This window comes from Rosa rugosa, chromosome 5 (assembly GCF_958449725.1).
Source record: "Rosa rugosa chromosome 5, drRosRugo1.1, whole genome shotgun sequence".
NCBI lineage: Eukaryota > Viridiplantae > Streptophyta > Magnoliopsida > Rosales > Rosaceae > Rosa > Rosa rugosa.
The window spans coordinates 51,843,367-51,850,096 of NC_084824.1; the positions used below are offsets into that span (position 1 = coordinate 51,843,367).

Below are 6,730 nucleotides of genomic sequence, written 5' to 3' on the forward strand. Positions count from 1 at the left end.
GGTTTCAATGGGGCCAAGTTTCCTAAAAGGTTGGTAGTTGAGAGGGGTTCATGATGCAAAATGGTCAGAAATAGTAAAGGTAGTTAAAGGCACGATGTCGAAAAGCTTAACAGAAGTTAAGAAATCTTTGCATAAACAAAACTTACTTTAAATGTATGCACATAAGAGTAATTTTAAGACTAAACAGGAGGTCGAGCGAGTGCATGCATTTCATAAATTTTGTGAACTTGATAATAAATTCATGTCGCTGTAAACCAACCTCAATCCCATTAGATATATATGCATTTCTTTTCTATTCAGCAATTGTACTTGAGCACCTTTCTTATTTGGTAGGGTATTGAAAGAGAAAGCATTGGTTTGCAGAGATTTATACAAACAATGCGTGCTATCCAAGGAGCTCTAATTGTAGCTTCAAGCATACAAATCATTCTGGGTTACAACCAATTTTATGCTTTTATTTTATGATGATTGATGGAGCATCAGATGGATTTTTCCTGCAGGTTTTTTCAGTCCAGTTGGTATGGCACCTGTAGTTGGATTAGTTGGCTTAGGATTCTTTGAACGAGGATTTCCAGAGGTAAATCTGTCTAGAAGAAGCAACTTTTCATTTCCATTGGGTTGAACCTGAAGCACTTCCCCGCCATGTGGCCTTAAAGACAGCATTTTTATCTTCTAAAAAATCACAGCGCTTTCATCCATTTATTCCATAATGGTATAGAGTTCTGGCAATTAACTAGAAGAGGACCACTTTGAGGGTTTCAGTATTTATATTGCTTCATCATTGCATAAGATATACTCCTCTTTGTGAATTTTCAATATAAAATATTTCATATTTTCGAATCTTCGTTCCATTCCATCAATGAACTTTTGATTTATATCTAAATCTGTGAGTAATGTTTTTATTTTAACCATGAACATTAGAACCTGGTGAGAAATGAACCATGTGGAGTCTATAAATAAGGATACTTCATTGCACTCATCTATACTATTATTAAGAGAAGAGGTTTTGTTAGCCAAAACCAAAATTTTTGACAAATTTAACCCTAAAAGATTAAAAAACTTTAAAAATAAATTAAATTACAAGGGTAAATATGACAATTACAAAATAGTTTTTTATTAAAAAAAATAAAAAATAAATTTTCCCACCTCCACTTTTCTCTCCCACTATTTGCTCTCTACAATAACTGTTTTATTTTATTTTATTTTTTAAATTTTCTTTAAAAAAAAAACCTATTATACATGCAGAGCATGTATGAAGAAGGCTAGTTTTTTTTACCATATCAATGATAGCTAGCTGATATTCCACTTTTCCAATCTGTCTATTCATTCATTTTAGAAACTACTCCAGTGAGTAAAAAGTTTCCATCTTTTCAGTTGGGGAAGTGTGTGGAAATTGGAATTCCAATGCTGTTGTTGGTCATTGGGTTTTCTCAAGTAACTTAAAATTACTATGTATTTGGCACCTCCATTAATCATTTATTTTTCTAAATGAAATTATTCATTATGTCATTTTCAGTGTTGATTTGTGTCACAATCATTTGGATCTGCTTACCGAGACAAACCCAATAGAACCCAAGTCAGTTGTCGTACAGATAGAGCAAATCCGCCACCATCATCACTTGGACCATCGCTTGACCGTGTCCGATCTTCCTTAGGCCTCCTACCGTCACCATCATCGCTCGCTCTCGGATCATCATAGCTTGATCGTATCCGATCTTCCTTGAGCCTCCTACCGCCACCATCATCGCTTGCTCTTGGACCATTGCTTGACCGTGTCCGATCTTCCTTGGGCCTCCTATGGAGAGGACCGTCGTGATCACTACCGCGGCTAGAGTTTGGGCGAGGGGTGTTTCCACCACGGCCTTGGCGAACTAAGTGACGACGAGGTTCCATCTATCAGATCCAGATCCAGTTTCAGCCAATGGAAAATCATAAATAAATAGAATCAAATTAAAGAAAAGTAAGCAACAAAAAACTTACGGTGAATTACCAGGAGGCTAAGGTTTGTGAGATGATTGTGAATCATCGGGAAAGTTGGAGGCAAAATTTGTGAGATGAGCGATGAGATTTAGAGGCAATATTTTAGGGTTTGTAAGTATTTATAGGTAGATTTCTTGTCCAAATACCAGTAATAGAAATGAGACCAGTCAAATGCTTGATCGCAACGCCCAACCCCAACCACATGTAGGCCTCATCAAAAAGCCCGCGGATCAAGTGGGCCGATGGAGGCCAGCCGGCCCGTTAAAAAGCCCGCCTCGGGTGGGTAGTGGGCCGGCCCGCTATGCCCGGCCCTTAAAAGCCCCCTAGGCCCGGCCCATAAAAGCACGTAAAATATTATATATATATACTAGACTCCAAACACACCCTATGGGTGTGGGTAATTATGTGAGAAGTTATTCCACATAATGTGGAGAAAACTGCTGCACATATTTTATTTTTGATTTTTGATTTTTTTTTGTTAAATTTCTTTTGTTTTTCTTTTATTTGTGAATTGACCATTTTGTCTTTCTCAAATATTTCAGTTTAAATGTTTTTTAATATTTAAGGGATATTTTGATAAAAATTTTCTGTTTTGGCTGACAAACTCTCTTCTCTTAATAATAGTATAGATATCCTTTCAAAAAAAAATAATAGTATAGATATATAATATATCTTCTTTATTAATTAAGCCAATTCTCAGGCAGAATGGTTAAATTTTTGAAGTACCTATAATATCCACGGTTTATTAAAACTCCACAAATATATAAATACTGTACGAAGGATATGATGGTAATTTTGATAATAAAAGGCAAACAAAAAGTAAGGCAAGAGGATTCTGCGGCAGAAATAAGAAATTAGAAAAAAAAAAAAACAGTCGCACACGATCTCCAGATTAGAGGAGAACTGCCCGGGCACGATCTCAACACAGACGAAGGCTCAATACGACGTGGGAATTGATCGGAGTACAAATGGAATTGCCCGGGCAGGATCTACATCAGTACTCATTCCTCTTCCAATTTACAGTTCTTGCAAACGTAGAAAACAAACACAGAAAGAAGAACAGAGCGGAATCAAACCCAGAAGGAGGAGAAAGAGAAAGAAACAAATCGGCTGCCAGTTTGCAGACTTGATAATTCCCATTGGGTAATTTTCAAATTTCATTTTTCAATTGATTTTCAAATTCAATTGGTTATCTTTTCGGGTTTTCTATAATCCAATCCACGGGTTATTGCCATGGGTGAAACCTGACATTGGATTACGTTTAATACTTTAACGGTTAGTTTAGTTCATCTCTATTCAAAACTAATTACTGTTCATACTCCTTCACAATCTCATATTCACTTGGTTTTTTCTTTATCTTTTGTGTTTTTTTTTTTTTTTTCAGGAGTAATTGTGAAGTTTGCTGTGATCCTTGGGTAATTGAGAAGTTTGCTGTGATCCTTGGGTAATTGATTTCAAGTATGTATATTCACAATTTTGGTTCATTTGTTTAGAGTTTGTTTCAAATGAATAAATTCTTTTACTTATGGAACATGTGCATTACATTTATTTATCTTTGGGTTTTGTTTTTCTCAAGTAGTAGGGTTTATAGTCAGTTTCAAATGAATTAATTCTTTTATCTTTGGTTTTGGTTTTGCTCAAGTAGTAGGCGAATCCACTTTTGCATTCTTTTAAGGAATATTTGTGTTTGGATTCTGAATTGTGCTTCAGTTCTTGCCTTGAAGTTGTGTTAGATCGATGTAATAATTTAATTAGATAGCTAATGTTTGTGTCTGTCATGAGCAGGTGGAATACTGACCTGGGTTTCAAATGAGGAACCAATTATGACAAAGTTTATAGACTATATTATTAATCATGCAAGTTTCAGAAGTGACAACCATAATAATGTTGACAATGTAATTGCACCATGACAACTTTCTGTTCTCAAAGATAGCCATTAATTCAGTTGCCAATTCACTGTCTACAACTGCACAAACATTTCCTTCCTCTTTTTTAATGTGACCAGCATATACATTGGTCTATTTGTTCTCCAACATGAGATAAGTTATCTGAAAAATCATTATAATTTGTTGTTGTTGTTTGAGTCGATAAAATGGGGTTGGGGTTTCACTTCACTTGCTCTCAGTATCGGATTCTAGATCCCATGTTGTTAGAGATGTCTCCCATGATTCTTTTGTCTTTAGTTCTGTTTCTTTCTTTTTATGTGTCTGATCCTTTAATTTGGTTTCATTAATTTTGTTTCCTATACAGGTGAAGGAAAATAATCTCAGTGTTCAACCAAAACAGTCACATTATTTGGGTTCGCATTATCACAGAGGTGAGGGAAAAGAATATTTATATGGTTTCTTTACATAGGTGAGACCGTGAGAGACAAATACGGCGGAAAAAAAAAAAGAAAAAAAAGAAGCTTATTACTTTGTGGTTCTCCTTCGGCACCTTACTGTAATACTTATACGTTCTGTGTATAGGTACAGCTGGAGGTCCAGACTTGAAAAGTTTCATTGTCCAATTTCCTGTGTCCCGAGAAGGTAGTTCAGTTAAAGGAAAATAAAGATAAATCTCGCTTAAGGGGGTTTTGTTTTGAGTCTCTCTGTGTTAGATTGTGTGATCTTCATTCAATAGCAATGCTATCAAACTATTGCTTTAAAGCTGCAGGTCCAGACTTGAAAAGTTTCATTGTCCAATTTCCTGTGTCCCGAGAAGGAAGTTTAGTTAAAGGAAAATAAAGGTAAATCTTGCTTAAGAGGGTTTTGTTTTGAGTCTCTCTGTGTTAGATTGTGTGATCCTTATTCGGTATCAATGCTATGAAACTATTGCTTCAGTTTAAGTTATGCAAAAATTATTGTTTTGAAGAATCAAGATTTTTACTATTAGCCTTATTATGTTTTTAAAATTGCAGAATCCTTATTTAGCATTATTCTGTTGAAGATTAACATTAATTGTTGTTCTTTCTTTGATTGTGTGAAGTTATTTGACTGTTAACTTATTTCTTTGGTCTTTACACAGGTCAAACACTATTTTTTCTGATGGTTCAGTTTGTTTCCCTTTATTTTGTTTTCAATATAGGTGCAGGAAAGCAGGGGTAGGTACACGAAACCAACCATAGAGTTGGAGGAAAACAATCACAGAGGTTAACAACATCAATAACATTAGTTTGGTCGCAAAGAAACAATCACAGAGGTGAAGGAAAAAGGAAAAGTTATTTCTATGGTTCTGTACACAGAAACAGAAAGTGAATCCAACCAGAATACACACTGATGTTCTACCACTTACTAACTTCATGTTTTCCTTTTACACAGGTTCAAGCTCATCAGTTCTGTACGTGAATTCAACCAGAAATAAATTTGATTTCTTTCTCTCTACACAGGATTTCTTGGTGGCTCACACAGGTGAGAAACAAATTCGACAAAAAAAAAAAAAAAAACTGCTTATAGCTTTGTCGTTCTCTTAACTTACTTTATATTGTTCTTTTCACCTAGGTTCTCTGGGAGAATTACACATAAATATTGCTTGGAAGATGCATAACTGCACAGTCATTTAAGGAGGCATAGACGCAGCGCAGGTTAATTATCTTCGATCTTCAAATAGAGTTCATGAAGATGTGATGTTATGTTTTATGACAGTTTAGAGGAACCTACCAGATTCAATGACAGATAGGGATAGTGTCATGTTGTTCAGAATGACTTGTGTTTCATTCATTGCAAGAAAGCATGAATTTGAAAAATGTACTTGGATTCCAATCCATGATTGCACACTATATGCAGTGGCAAAAATATGGAGCTTTTGTAACCAAAAAAAAATATGGAGCTTTCAAAAATATGGAGCGTTTAAATGTTACTTTTAGAAGAAAGTTTTTGCACCAAACCTAACAAGGGGTTTAACTTGGTCGGCACAGTGAAATTGAGTGGGTTTACTGAAATTGTATTAGCAAATAAAAAATTTCCCTATTTAGGGAATAAGGTCAGAAAAAAATAAGGACTCTTACTTACCCACAAAAAAAAAATGCAAAGATTTCGCACATGCCAAACTAAAGGAAAACAATACAGTATTGTTTTACCTTTTACTTTTTTGCGATAGGTTTTTTTTGTTATCTTCCACAAAAAATTATAAAAAAAATGAAACCGGGCCTCACTACAGGAAAAATTGATATATTTTATGATATTTTTATAGGAATAAGCACGGAGAGATATGGATCAAAGAGAGGAAGGACAATACGCACGCGCGAGCGCGGCCCTTCCGCACGCGCATCGCGCGTGCAGGAAGACTAGTATATATATATATATATATTCTAAATATCGGTTGACCAATTCGATCGGATTCGAAAATATGGTGAAATTGGCTAAATTTTTTACCACACTCATAATTTATTGTAATAAACTCATCCAACGGTCTGTTTTTCCATTTTCTTTGAATTGATAGGGGTTGCTCTTTGGAGTGTATGATATATAAATATAGGTTTATAAGAGTAACTACGTTTGACCTAGTTGATCGAATTCGAAACGATAACCAAATTGGCTAGATTTTTTACAACCACCATAAAATATTACAATCTCTCAATCGAGCGGTTGGTTTCTCCAAATTAATCTTCCACTTCATGGTTGTTTTAGAATGGACCTCAACAATTTAAATGCAATGTATAAGTCATACAACTTTAGGAGACAAATTAGTATTCACTCAAAAAAAAAAGGAGACAAATTAGTATAGGCCAACGTATTTGTAATTAAAAATTGAAATTTTTATCTTATGTCCA

General features: G+C 34.8%; 1 long non-coding RNA gene across 1 annotated transcript; it reads left to right on the plus strand.

Moving 5' to 3' along the window:
- Positions 1-2,825: 2,825 nt before the first annotated feature.
- Positions 2,826-5,758, plus strand: LOC133710636 (uncharacterized). Its single transcript, XR_009846782.1, has 6 exons — positions 2,826-3,123; positions 4,231-4,297; positions 4,449-4,708; positions 5,047-5,160; positions 5,280-5,369; positions 5,460-5,758. It is a non-coding gene; the product is annotated as an uncharacterized LOC133710636 (long non-coding RNA).
- Positions 5,759-6,730: the final 972 nt, after the last annotated feature.